At 39.1% G+C, this 15,095-nt stretch overlaps 1 long non-coding RNA gene across 1 annotated transcript; it reads left to right on the top strand.

Annotated features, from left to right (window-relative positions):
- Nucleotides 1-455: 455 nt before the first annotated feature.
- Nucleotides 456-6,941, top strand: LOC146001170 (uncharacterized). The gene is made up of 2 exons (XR_014443539.1): nt 456-576; nt 6,605-6,941. It is a non-coding gene; the product is annotated as an uncharacterized LOC146001170 (long non-coding RNA).
- The last annotated feature ends 8,154 nt before the right edge of the window (nt 6,942-15,095 follow it).

Here is a 15,095-nt window from a genome sequence, read left to right as displayed (position 1 = left end):
TCCGTATCCCGTCCTATACGTCTCGAATTTAGGGGAATAAAACAAGTCCGAAGAAATTTTTATGAACATACGGATAGAACAGGTAATCTGGTAATTACCGAACCAAATCTCCCCTTAAATACGCCCATGGCACCCACCCACTGACTTCAAATACATTACAATCAGTTACTAATTAAGATTTTTGCACGTCAATAAGTTATAACAGGATCTTAACAAGCTCAGAATTGAATATAGTTATAAATAAATACACCAAGATGGATTAGCAAACAAGGCTTAGCCCTCCCACTCAAAGAGCTGCGTCACCCATTACACTCGAGGTGTACCGAGTTCAAATAAAGACAGATGCGCCCTCCGAGAAACAAGCAAGATCTGGATCCGGTTTTTGTGTTCCTCACATGCGATGATCAGGGCCACACCCTCCCCAAGGTCAAGATATTTTTCTCGGTGAAGGACGACGCGGTCCGGCGAACCTATATAAACATATGCACCGCGCGGGAAAAACAGCGCATCCTCAACAGCGGCATATAGAGATCGACTTGAGACGTTCACTCACAACACGCAACAATGAAGTTCTTGGTGAGTATAGTGCGGTTGTTTTCGCTGCTGATAAACCAAATGTTGATGCACGGTTCGAATCTCGGACAGGGCATGTATAATCTCTTGTGCATCATTCATCATCTATACCCTGTCCCAGCTAACTGTAGAGCAGGACCGCGCATATCGGCAGAGGAGGAGGAGGAAAATAGAGTGGTGAAAGCGCAGTGTTGCCAACCTTAGTCCGTACGCTAAATGCACGGCTTGTCAAAAATTTGCTCTTCCAGTCTTATCCCTAATATTTCCTTAAGAAATCCTTAAACCAATCGTACGGACCTGGAGACAAAGATACGGTCCGTTTGCCATGTGCGTTCGGTATTATCCTTTTCAAAAGTTTGCAACGCTGCATATCGAAGGAGGAAATCGGGTAACTCCCGTCGCCCATTACAGAATCCCATTTCTCTCACTGTTCATTGGTGGAGCCGTCTCACGTCACTACTTGCGCAGAGACTTGTCCTCGTTTGCCTGGTCTACAGTTAGCTGGTACGGAGTTTACTTCATAAACTTAATCGCGGAGGTCCAGTTGGTAGGGAGTCTGAATGCCACGCGGGAGACCCGGGTTCGATTCCTGGGGTGGGAAATTTTTCCAACAATGGCCCTACACGGAGCGGCTCTGTGGTTCACCCAGCCTACAATAAATAGGCACTTGGCGAGGGGATAAAGGCGGTTGGAGCATGGTGCTGACCACATACCACCCACAAGTGGTCGTTGTGAATGTGTTGGATAATACATCCATGTCCCCCCGACATTTTGCAATGTGCAGGAGTACCTTTTATAACACTTATCATCGTGCCGGCTGCTCTATAAAGATATTATGTCGATAGAAACTAAAATTCAAATATAATTTATTTTTGTTTTGTTAGAAATGCATTTCTTGTTGCTTTGCTTATATAAAATGTAAATATGTTTTATGTAATTCGTAGAAATTTAATCCAAAAATACAGGCTTGACCTGGACTCGAATTCAGGTTTCTGGCATACCGTGGCTTTGCTCTAACAACTAAGCTACCTAGTCAGGCCTGGTTTCCCCTGATTTCTCGATTCCTTAAGATATTTTATGTAAGAATAGTCTAATCGGTTCTAGAGTCATAATTTAAGGAAAGATTCGAACCGCTGAGATATGTCCCCACCGGAAATTGTGGGAGAACCCTTTCCTTTGAAAAAAAAAGCGATAACGTTAACCACCACACTGTCGTGGTTAGCTCTTTTATACTTCTTTCGGTTAATCGTCGAGATGAAGATGGATGATGATTAGATGAAAAAAACAAAAACGGAATTACCTGACCAGGACTCGATACAAAAGTTTAGATTCTAATTACGAAACTATACTTGATATGTCCAAATAAATAAATTAAAAAGTTCCAAATTATGCATTCTCCAAGATGTCGCGGGAACATGTTTATTAAAAAATAATTTAAACAAATGTTCTCTAAAAAGCACAAACAAAAATAATACAATTGCAGTTGCTCAAGTGTAAGATAAATTTCGAATTTCTATTATTATCATGAGATATTTCAAATCATTACAAATTCCATATTTGAGGACAGGTTGCGCAAGAAGTAAAAAAAAATCAACACATCGCTTTTATAATTGAATTGTAGTTCGTTAGTCACAAATGAAAACCAAGGTTAACGAGCTTGTAAAAATCTCTGCATAAAATGCAATTTTGGGAACTTTTTCATATCTGAAACTTAATCTCAACGAATGTGAATTGGCAAGAAAGATATTATAATGCCCATGCACTTAACAGGATTCGAACCTAGGAACTTCTGGCTTCGTAGGCTCCTACATTAATCACTCCTCCTTGGACACTACTAATATTAATACTATTATACTCATCCTATTATATTTATTTATAACATTAATTTATAGTGGTGTGAAATTAAAGTTTTAAAGTTTATGTAGGCCTAAATACTTCTGTCTGAAATTTCAGTTCTTATACTGGAATCTTTAAAATCATAAAATAAAATAATTTGAAGGGATCTAATTAATCAATTTCAATTGTTCTAAGCCTCCCCGATGACGCAGTGGTAGCGTCGTCGCCTTGTAAACAAGGGGTCCCGGTCTCGATACCCGGTGGAGGCACATAGTGGTTCGGACTCCACTTTAAACTGTAGGTACAGTCCCGATTAGCCTTTCTGTGCATAAAGTGGACTTAAAACAACAAATCAATCAATCATGTCAATGCAACGATGAAATAGTTTGCACATATTCGCAAACACGTAACACACACACACGTATTGTCACTGTTCGATTTAAGGTTTTTGCTTTTGGGGGGGGGGGTCCACTCAGTGGCGTATTTGCGATTTCGTTTTGGGAAGTAAGTTTTTTTGGGTATGCTTATTTGTATGTATGTTATCAGTCAGTAAACTTTACTATTGCCTTACGGTTCTAAGTACCTTAGAACAGTGGTCATTAAATCTTATAATAACATTTACATGTAATTCAGAAACTCTATATTTACATTTTAAGAAAACCTAAACTCGTACACAAAAAGAGTTATCGAACTAGTAACACCTAAAACATGACCAAATTTATATTGCTAAGTTCAAACTTAACGTCTATCTAATCTACCTACAAGGTTTTTTTTAATACTTTAATAGATGTAAAGCATGAGGTCTCCCCAATGGCGTAGTAGTAGCGTCGTCGCCTTAAACTCAAGAGGTCCCGGGTTCGATACCCGGTGGAGGCACAGTGGTTCGGATTCCACTTTAAACTGTAGGTCCAGTACCAATTAGCCATTCTGTGCATAAAATAGACTTAAAACACCAATTCAATCAACCAATCAATGTAAAGCATGAGCACTATGCCATGAAAACTTAAAGTGGAAAGTACTTTTCGACAGGTGGATGACTGGACGATTAATGGACACGAATGATTTTTCAATTGTGCTCGTTACATAGTTAAGGAATGGTATACTGTATGTTTCCAATTCCATGTTCTTTGAGTGGGATAAAAACAACTCTGGCAGGGATAAAAATAATTTTATTTCTTCGGGTATATTTTTTTAATGGGGGGATCCGTGGCACACCCCCTCTGTTGATTCGCACACTGCCTATTGCGTCTACACAAGGGCAGGGTTGTTAAAGATCCAGGAATTTTAAATAAATTCAATTCCGGTCCAGGAGAGAAAATCCGTAAGCGTAAATGGGTTCTGGACCGTAAGGAACCTTTCTATCTCTAAAGTATTTCAATTCGGTCCAGGGACCTTTTTCCAGGATGAATTTAAATACGATCCAGTAACGTTTTTTTCCGGTTCAATTTAAATACGGTCCAGGAGCCTTTTTTCCGGATGAATTCAAATACCGTCTATGCCCTTTAAATACACCATAATAAACGTGTTTTAATGCACTTTCTACTGTTCTTTTAAGTTATTTAAGTTAATCCGGACTTTCGTTAAACCGGTCAACTTACCCCCCATTAGTCCGGATTAACGAGGGTTTACTGTATATAAAGGCTGATCGAGCATATTGCATTGGTTTGCTAGCAGTTATTCATGTTGATTTTTGTGATTGAGTGTATTGTGTTCTAGGAATGGACAATTTCTGCTGCCATCCGGCTACCGTAAAAAAATACATAACGGTTAAAAAAGTATTAAACGCTCTTACATAGTTATCCTAATTATTGTAATCTCTCTCTATATAAAAATGTATGTATGTATGTGTGTTTGTTTGTTCAGCAATAACTCTCGAACGCCTGGAGCGATTTCAACCAAACTTGGTACACGTATCACTTGCAACCTGGAAATAAATACTGTGGGGGTAAGAAACTCCTGGCACCCCTAGGGGTGGGGTGAGAAAGAGTGAGATGTAAAAATAATCGAGAACTACCGATATTAAATTTCGCACGAACAGACATCCGTGACACTATGCAATCTGCACAACGATAGTGTTTCTCGGGTTGTCTAACATTCAGGCTGAGTTGCGAATGGAATCCATAGTTTTCGTGACACTCCCAATGCGGTTCAACTCCAAGTTCATCACCTATCGGCATGGGGGTGAGAGGGGGGTGAAAAATAAACTGGCACAAATTACTTAGATTAGTGTCGAATCCATAGTTTTCGGAGTCGCTAAGCTAATTGGTGACATTCACGATCACATTTAAAATTAGTTACATTTTACACTATAGTTAGAATTCATTACTTTCCTGTCTAATACAAGATTGGGATAAATAAATACCCTGGCAACGCCGGCTAATCAGCTATTTCTTAATAATTCAATGTTTAAAAATACTTAAGGTGCACACAACTACAATTTATAATCATTATCTATTGTTATGTACATGATAAAACTATGCTGTACTGTAATCGGCTTCGCTATTTATAACATGCATAGGTGTATGAGAGTATTTAAGCCCAGGCGGTGACCGACGGTCTTTATGAGTCATCGCTAAGTGCCGGGGCTTGCCCCAAGTTGATACCGTCCTGGAGATTAGGCCTGCTCGAAAAAGGTCTTTTAGGACCGCTTGGTTTATTTTACTTCGTTTTTCTGCCTCTTTTGGCTAATCGCAACGGTGAGAATGAATGGCGATAGAGCACGAAACTTATGAAAGAGCACATCAAACGTATCAGAGAAGATTATACTGGCTGTGGGTTCAGACGCCAGAGCCTCGTTTGGATGCGCTTACGACAAAAAACGGTTGCGTCCAATTTTTGTAAATTAACAGGCAGACTGATAAATTTTAACGATAGGATATTGTACACTTCACTGTAACTTCTATACTCTATCCCGGGAATCTCTGGAGCAAGCGAACGAAAACAAGTCTCTGCACAAGTAGTGACTCGAGAGGGCTCGACCAATGAACGAAATGCGGCTGCAGTTACCATGCGTTATAACTGACCTACTTTTTGCTACATACCTCTATCTGTCCACCAATCGTTTTCGGAGGTGCGTGCCTCGGTGAGTGTCAACAACTGCAGTTGCCAAGTAAAAGCTGTGGGAGTAACATCGCTCTTACGTTGCAGTTTTTGTCAGTTGTTTTTATTGGCTTCTTTGCACAGTGTTTGTGTGTTTTGTGTACTACCTTTCCGTACTTTGTGTACTATTGTACAACTTCTATGCAGTAAGGGCGCTGATCAACACACTCTCTCTCTCTCTCTCTCTCTCTCTCTTTCCCTCCACAGTTTTACAGTACATTTGGCAACATGTTATGTATCCGACGCTAATGGACTCCGTTAGTGTTGACGTCACAAGCAGACGATGAGCCGGAACTGAGTCTAAACAACGGGCAAACGTGTTTTCTTCCTATTCAAATCAATGGGATTTTCCATCGGAAGGAGTATTTTTAACTATTGTGACAGCAGTTATGAAACAAAATTATGATGCGTATCGTGCATCGATGTAAAGATGAGATTTCGCAGAATACCACTATATATCACACATATCTTACAGAGAATAAGGTAAAGAATAACCAGAGTAAGAAGTTCATGCATTTTCAAAACATTCCACTTTCGAGCACAGCCGAAGCCGGGCCGAAGCTCACCGATCTCAAGTCGGTCACGCTGCCGCTATGGATGGATCGGATTCCTTTCTGACATTCGCTTTACTCATTTTCCAACTCCATTTATTCTTTACATTCTCCTCTGTAAGGCACATGTTATATAGAGGTATTCTCCGAAATTTCATGATGTACGATGCACATCACATTTTTGTCTCGTAACTGCTATCACGATTCTTAAAGTTACCCTTTGCAATGGGAAACTCAATGTACTTGAATTGGAAAAAAAAATCACGTTTTTATTTGTTTATTCGTCTGCTGTGACGTCACTCTAACGGAGTCCATTTGTTTCATCCCGCCAGGAACTTTCGGTGCCTCGTGACTCGAAAATGCCCGATGTCAGTCGAAGATAATTCAACTGGTCGCCGATTCGTTGTTTCCCAGCCGCCAACTGGAAATGCTATCAGTGTAGCAGCACTGCGTACTTTCACGCTCGCTCACTCTCTCTCTCCCCTTTTCTACCGTTATGCGCATTTTATGATAACTTCTCTCATGAACATCTTCTTTTATTGCAGGCACTTCTTCTGCTTGGGTTTTTCGCCGTCGTCGTCTCGGCAGGCAAAGTCCCAGCACCAGTTGAAGCCGCCCCCAAGGAAGGCCTCAAGGGCTCGGAAGCCGTCTACGCCTACGCACCCTACGCCTATGCAGCCTACCCAGCCGCCTATTACTATCCAGCCTTGAGCTACGGCTACTACTACAGGTGAAGGACCTAGTCCCCCTCGTGCCCGGATGCCTCGACCGTTGACGACCGGACAGAAAGGACCATGATTCGCACGGAACTCGCTTCTCACATCTATCAATGAAAAAGTACAATTGTTTCTCTTCTTGAATAAACGTTCTTGCAATTTTTAACCACCTCTTTCATTTTCATTACAAAAATATTCATTGTTCACCCTTTTCAGCAGGAACTTCGCTAAGCGAGGCCCGGACGCCTGTTTTAGAGGAAATTCTACTTTAAGATTGGAAAAACCGCCAAATTATATATTTAGAAAACTTTTCATGTGAAACCCAATCAGTTTAATTTAATCAGGTATTGTACTTTTGGGATCCTACAATAAGTTGAATATAAATGTAATAATGCGTCTCGTGCTACTATTTGAACAATAATAAATGTGCAACTTTTATTCCACAATGATTAAGCAGTGATCTCACACTTTGCTGTCCATGACACATTTTGTTGTAATCATTGATAAACCTCATTGTTGTTCATATATTTCCACATATTCAAATAACTGCTATATATTAATAAAGTTTCCTGTGGCATATAAATTACATATGTATGTTTAATATTTGAATATCATTAATATATAGAAAATAATATACCAGTGGCGTGCATAGAATGTAAGCTACCGAGGAATTGCTTCGGAATGCAATATGCAATAGCGTGACAATATATTATGTCATTATAATCACACGATTATTCAATAATATCTAGATAAAACCGTTCAATTTTTCGCTACACGTAGAACAAATACCAGCCCTTGCTGCTGCTGAAGTTATCTGTACTTCCCCTTGCGTTCCGTCCACCACAATGTAAGCTAGTGTCAATGTGCTCTTCTTTCATCAATGGCATCTCGTTTCATTGCATTCAAGGAACAAACAATAGTGAATAGCATGCAATTAACAACAGCATTCTTTACGAAAACGATTAAAGATATCATAAAATGGACTTCACCATTGAATTTGGCTGAAAATTTCACATGATTTTGATATATCACATGCCCCTATACCCATTTGAAAAATGAAAGTTGAATCCAATATGGCGGATCCAAGATGGTAGATGGGGGTGTGGAACATGTATCAAAGATGCAACACTTGGTTTCCTAAATATTGCATATGGTTACATGCATGTCCAATAATAATATTAATATCTTCTGATACAATTATAATCATCCACGCTTGAAAGTTGACATGTATATTGCATTAAATTATGTAAATTTTACTTCATATGTACATTTCGTCTTCTAATACTGCTCGTGGAGAGTCAAAGAGAGAGTAGGAACATACACAGCCTACCATCCAAAACTTAACTACAGTATAGCTATGTAACCAAACCCTGATTGATTTGTTACATTTTACTTCGCATTTCTGCCACTTTTGACTAATGGCAAATATGAAGATGAATTGTGTTATGAAGTGGACGAAAGGACAATCAAATACACATAGATAGGGCACAGGTTCCACAGGGAATTATACTGGTTGTGTGTCTAGACGCGTCGGAATCTGTGGCCAACTCCTGAAATTTAAGCAATCAAGTTTCCAACAAAAGCTACTTCTCCGCACACATCCTTTCCGAAAGTTAAAAAAATATAAACGTATTTTAACTTTCAACATGACATTTTTACAGTATACAATGTTCTGCGTTAACGTAAGAATCTCCCATCTGCCCACAATATTTTTTTCTGTCACATCCAGATATATGTATAGTCACAAAACATTAACCATCTAATTTTGAACAACATCTAATGATCTTGTCTCTAATTTAATGTAAAAACTTACAGAAACACGTACATATAAACCCAAGGACAAGTGTTCAGTATCCTCATTACAGCAAAAGCAGCGCTGATCAGAGAAGAATAATCTCTAAATGTCAAGAGGAGAAATATGTCTGCCTTGTAAGTTAACGCCGACAACATGTTGAAGCAATTAGCATGTTCCAGTTCGTATGTTCTGGAAGACAACGGAAAATCTGCAGATAATTAATTTAAGAGAAGATGAAATTGATTTATATGATCGTAACGTTGTCTTGTTGGTGACCTTCTCCACTCGTAACAATGTAAAACATAGTCAATTTTTCTTCATGTGAGCTTCAGAAGGTCAGGGAAGTCTTAACCATGATGACTTCGTCAGTTCGGATGGCAGCACTCGCTGAAGGCCATTTGCAAGTCGTAAACAACGTCTGAAAATGACGTCAAATGCCTTAATTAGAGTGTATTTATGAGCTAAACAAGTAGGTCTTGTCTCGCATCTTCACGTTTTAGATCAAACAGAGTTAGGAAGAACAAAATTGCCCCATTCGCTGCGGCGACGTTGAAGGGAAGTGCTTCCAAAAATAAATCATCTGCATATAGATGCAACAGCAAATTTGTTTCAACATTTTATCATCGTAAATAATAACTATAAAAAGACTTGCAAAATAATGAAGCTAAGGAAAGCAATCTATACAAGGCCTCCCCGGTGATGCAGTGGTAGCGACTTCGGCTTGTAATCAAGGAATCCCAGGTTCGATACCCGGGGAAGGCTCATAGTAGTTCGGATTCCACTTTAAACTGTAGGTCCAGTCCCGATTAGCCTTACCGTGTATAAAGTGGACTTAAACATCAACTCAATATATATATATAATTGAGGTGTGTGCGTGTGTGTGTTTTCAGTAACCGACAAAGGATCAGCAATGGATTGTTTGTCCATGTAGACTAATAAGTAGGTCTCGGAAGTTGAGGAAAAATCCTTCTTTATCCTAGTGTCCGAAGACGAGGCCCAACATAATATATGTTCATTTTGGGTCATTTTAGGCCAGAAAAAGGTGGGTTTTATTTGTCCTTTTTTGCCTTTCGGCGTTTTTTGGCTTATTGGTCCTTTTTTAGCCTTTTTTTTAGGTCTTAACGGCTTTTTTTGCAACTTCACCTTCTTTCGACTACGTTTTTACTGCCCATTCTCAATTCGAATCATCATCAGTTCATACACCTCTTAAACATCCTTTCTGTAGTAAAGAAATGAAAAAAAGATATATATATATATATTTGAACCATCCCTGAAACGAGAGAAAAACATTTTTGGACGACTGGATCAGGTACGGTACAAGGTCCTTTAACCGTAACTTGTCTGGAAGGTCGCGCTGGAGATGACTATTGTGATATACTGCAATGCCAACTGAGGTAAGGTTTCCGAAGTCCTATTTCTGTAACCCTAGTGTGGTTACGCCAAATATGATTCTTCAAATATGATTTTTCTAATGATGTTAATCTAAAAAATATATAATGTCTGAAAGAAGATGCATTTCCTTCATATAGTTTTTTCACACTGTGTTTTCCTTACACCAGAATTTTATATTTTTTTATTCATTAAATATGTAATTAAAACTGAAGTTATTAATTAATTTGGATCACATTTATACGTCCTTTTTCCGTTTTTAGGTCCTTTTTTCTGCTATTTTTAGGTCTTTTTATAGGTCTTCAACTTCCGAGCCCTAGTAATAAGTCACGAAAAGGTGGTGTCTATAAAAATTACTTGCCGCAATACAACAACAGTTAATTTTGAAATACCGTTTATGTACAGACGCTCTGCAAAAAATTACCACTTTTAGAGAGTCTACATATACGTAGATCAGCCTCAGGTAATGGGTTATAACTAGAGACATGCAAATTTCGTTTTTGACGAAAACACTAAATATGAAATAATGTGCTATTAGAAGGGATAAGTATATTTTGTGTAACAATTGCAGTTTTTAAATCAAATTTAAGATTATATTCACAATTTTAAAACCAAAATGTAATTCTATATAGCATTTTTGATGTGATTATTCACCGCTATAACACCGAAATTTTATTTTATTTACCGCTTTTGAACCCGAAATCGATTCTGTTTTTGTACCGAAATTTTGCTTTTTTATTTACCAAAAATATGTGCCTCTAGTTATAACATAATGATTGCATAATGAGATACGAACCCTAGGTTGTGCATTGCATTGTAAACAACAGGTCTTATCCATAGGTGTGCGCAGATCCTCTAATAGGTGGAGGGGGGGGGGGGGGCAGGGCAAAAGCCTTTATGAAAGTTCAGTCCAGTCGGAGAAATAAAAACTTCATTTCAATGTCACTGTATTATTGTGTTGATTTGTACGAAACAGGGGCGTATATAGTGTTTGTCTGGACCCACCGGAAATCACTGAATTACAAGAATTCCAACTTCCGTGGCACCAATGTTCTCTTCCCTCTCTTTATTTCCCCTCTCTTTCGTTCGGAGACTAATTTGCATATAAACTGCTTTTCTCGATCATTCTGGGATGGTTCAATTAACGTAAGTTCAAGAGTTTACTTGCAATACATTTTTGTAACTCCTCAATTATTCTTGAAACGCCCGGTAGTTATTCATGAATTTGGCCGTTACATCGTGAGCTTATTACGATCAAATACTTCTGGTTTCACGCAATCGGGAACATAATGTCGAGAATGCACACCAGTTCATCACTTTAAGCCTCGGAAATATATGAAAATATGGCTGCAAAACCACCTTGCTGCATATGATGCTACTTCAATAACTTGGGCAAAACGTTCTTGTGACAAATGTGGTGACGTATCAAGAAGTAGACAGGAGCCTCCCCGATAGTACAGGGTGGCCCGTAAATCCACACCCATTCATATATCTTATGTATCTAGTGTATAGAGTTTTCTGTGTGCTGTTCCGCATAATATTATGCTATTCATGGGCCAGTAAACCAAATCTCATATCTCAATATGCTACAACAATGGTTTATACCGAAACTCGATGAACTTGGAATCAGATATGAGGTTTGGTTTCAACAAGATGGGGCTCCGGCTCATTATGCCCATTTTTACTAACAAATGGATAGGTCGTGGTTCTGAAATATCCAGCCGCCTATGAAGAAGTCCGGACTTGACAACGTGTGACAACTCTCTTTGGGGATACATAAAGAACATTGTGTCTAAACAACGTTATAATTCCAACGATGAGTTGAGGGCAGCTGTTACAGCGACATTTGGAACAATAACCCCTGCTATGTTGCGAAAAATGTCTCACAAAACATGGCGTCACATGCAGCGAGAATGAAGGACAGCACACAGATACACTGGACACATAAAATATGTGAATGGGTAGGGACTTACGGGCCACCCTGTATAGTCCTAATGTCGTTGCTTTGAAATGAAGGGGCCCCGAGTTCGATACCCTGTGGAGGGACATAGTGATTCCGAACCCACTTTAACCTGTAGCCCTATCTGTGCATAAGTGACTTTGTTAGACTTAAAACAAAAACTCAAAAAACTCGAGTAGACAGAAAGAAACAACTCCTGAAGAAACTAAATAGTACGGGCTTCTAAGTATTCCCCCCCAATAATACAAACAAATAATACAAATCAAATAACAATCGCAAAGAACGCCTATGCCCGGACCGAGACTCGAACCTGGGAACCCTGGCGTCGTAGCGCGTTGTGCTAACCATTCCGCCACGGAGGTCGGTGCTATTTTTTACGGAAAGGCCTGTTAATTTCATATGGATTTTATCGACTTTGTATGTTATGTTAGTAGTAAATTACTACAATAAATAAAATCTCATAGTCGACTTACGAAGTATTTTAATACACATAAATGCAGCAATATTTACAGTCTAATATGCTGTCTGAGAGATGCATGAATTCAATATTTCTCATTTCTGCCGCGTCAGTACCCTTGCGACGAGGGTTCTGTGGAACCATTAATACCGACCACCAAATAATTAATTAAAGGAATTTTGTAAGAATATATTAATGGAAAATTCATCGCTGTCAACACAACTCGTTGTTTGCAATGCAAGCCAAGTTCAGTGCCAAACAGTAGGAGGAGACGAAGGAGTCATCATGTTCAAGGCCACGAATTACTTGCAAGGGAGCTTCACGTGGATAAATTAGGTACGGAGAGTTCTCGAAAACAGTGTTTCCAACCATAAGGTAAAGTCTACTGTCAATAGGGGGAGACAAACTATCAATAAAAGAAAAGTTCGACGAAGAATTTTACATGAATTTCAAACTAAACATTGTCCACGGAGGAAACACTGTATTGAAAACAAGATATGGTAGATGCTTGTCGAACATGGAGCATTTCCTTGTTGAAGATTGAATTGAATATACATATTTTACTTGCATTTTTTTTAGACAAAATGATATAACATGGTAATGTATATTTCTAAGGTTTGATAAAGATAGGAGTGTATTTGAAATTTGTTTCTAGATTTTATGTAAATTGTATCTTATGTAAATAAAATATATAATGGGCATAAACAGCCATATGCAATGCTGTAAGTCCAATAAATATATTGATGACGATGATCAAAACAAGACAAAGAAAGTTAGTAAATTTATGGCGGTTGGAAACTTTGACAAGCATCCTAATTGCAGTTTTAAGGGTTAGGAAAGACAGAATGACCGGGAAAGTAACAATGTATGAGGCTGCATATTCGTCTGATGTTTTGAGAGCGGGTTCTCACATTCAGAGGCTCTTATATAAAATGAATAGGTGCGGCGAACTATGAGTGTAACAGCAGATGATTGCGGTCATGAATCAGCTGACGCGGAGTGACACATTGAATCAGTGAGACGGTTTGTTTACAGAAGGTCTCAGGGTTGGTGATTTACACTTTAGTTAGTAAACTTTGAAGCCTCCTACTACAGAGTGTTAGAACACTAGAGATCCTAGGTTTGAATCCTGGCAAGGGAATGATCTCATGAAATAAAAGTTGATAAGCATACACATTCAGTACTTTCTATCACTGGCGTACGCGGAGGGGGGGCAGAAGGGGCTTCAGACCCCTCCGAAATGTTTGAGAGAATCACAATTTTTAAATAAAAGCAGTGAAAAAACATAGTGGTACATGCAAACTCGCCTTAAAATGACCCGGATTGCTATATTGAGTGCAAAGTTTTTAATATATGAAATATCTTATGGTGTATGCCGCCTCCCTAGAAAGCAGCTATGCACTTTACAATTCCAACCCTTCCCAAAAGAAAAATCCTGCGTACGCCAGTGCTTTCTGTACTTCATCAGCTCCTTACTTCTCTATTTTGGAGTGTTCAAATTTGCCGTTTTCTTCACCACTTCTGCGTAAAATTCAAGAGAGAACCGAACACGGAATCCATATTTATGGTATACTCTCATCTAGTTTTGTAATAAAAGTTAATATAATTTCTTATTGTGTTTAATGAAATATGTCTGATTCCATGTCCATAGAACACTTGCCTGGAACATTTTGTTTATTCCAGTGGACAAGTGACCCTGTGACGTGGATATTAAGCTGAAAATCGAAAGATGCTTCACTTTCAACATTTCAGAAACTGCAAGAGAAAAGTGAAATGTGGTGGATGGAAGGAAGTGTCAACTGCTACCTTATGATCACACGTAAACATTCTTAACTAAAAGGATGATAGAACAGAGAGGGAGGAAAAAGATAATTAAGGATGGGAAAAAGAATGACGGAAGAGATATCGCCTGCGCATGGAACAACGACGAGTTCTATAGCTTGGAACAAGATTTACACCAGTGTACAGGGTGTACCAAAAGTCCCGTCACCCCCTTTGAATTGTAGACAAACCTGCAAAATGTTATTTTAACAGCATGCATATGATGAGAGGATGGTATACCATTAAATCAGACCAATGGCCACCATTTACTCTGTGTGCACACCGCCATTTTCATGGCACAGTATTATTAGCCCCCAGGTGCGATGTGAAATCCTCCGTAACTTGGCAGACGTGAAGGAAGCAAACGCACTGCGAACAGCTTCTTGAAGTTCCTCAGTTGTCTGATAATGATTATGGGCGACTTTCTGTTTGATGTGCCCTAATAGCGCATTATCACAAGATGTCAGATCTGGACTTCGGGGTGGCCATTTCAGAGGTGCTGGCAAATTTGGCAATCCTCGTCCAATCCGTTTGTCTCTGAACACATCATTGAGGAATTATCTTAAAATGGCCACCCCGAAATCCAGATCTGACATCTTATGTTACCGAGGATTTCACATCGCACCTGGAGGCAAATAATACTGTGCCATGAAAATGGCGGTGTGCACACAGATCCTCTGGAGTAAATAGTGGTCATTGGTCTGATTTAATGGTATACCATCCTCTCATCATACGCATGCTGTTAAAATAACATTTTGCAGGTTTGTCTACAATTCAAAGGGGGGGGGTAATGGAACTTTTGGTACACCCTGTAGGACCTGGTAATCGAAGAGAAAGATAATTTTGGAAGAGAGAGAAGACGAGAGGGAGAAAAGCAAAATGATAATGAGAAAGGAAG

The sequence above is a fragment of the Lepisma saccharinum genome, chromosome 17 (assembly GCF_977018435.1).
Source record: "Lepisma saccharinum chromosome 17, izLepSacc3.1, whole genome shotgun sequence".
In the NCBI taxonomy this organism is placed as follows: Eukaryota; Metazoa; Arthropoda; class Insecta; order Zygentoma; family Lepismatidae; genus Lepisma; species Lepisma saccharinum.
The sequence above is the reverse complement of the archived record's forward strand: the minus strand, read 5'-3'. Positions and strand labels throughout refer to the sequence as shown.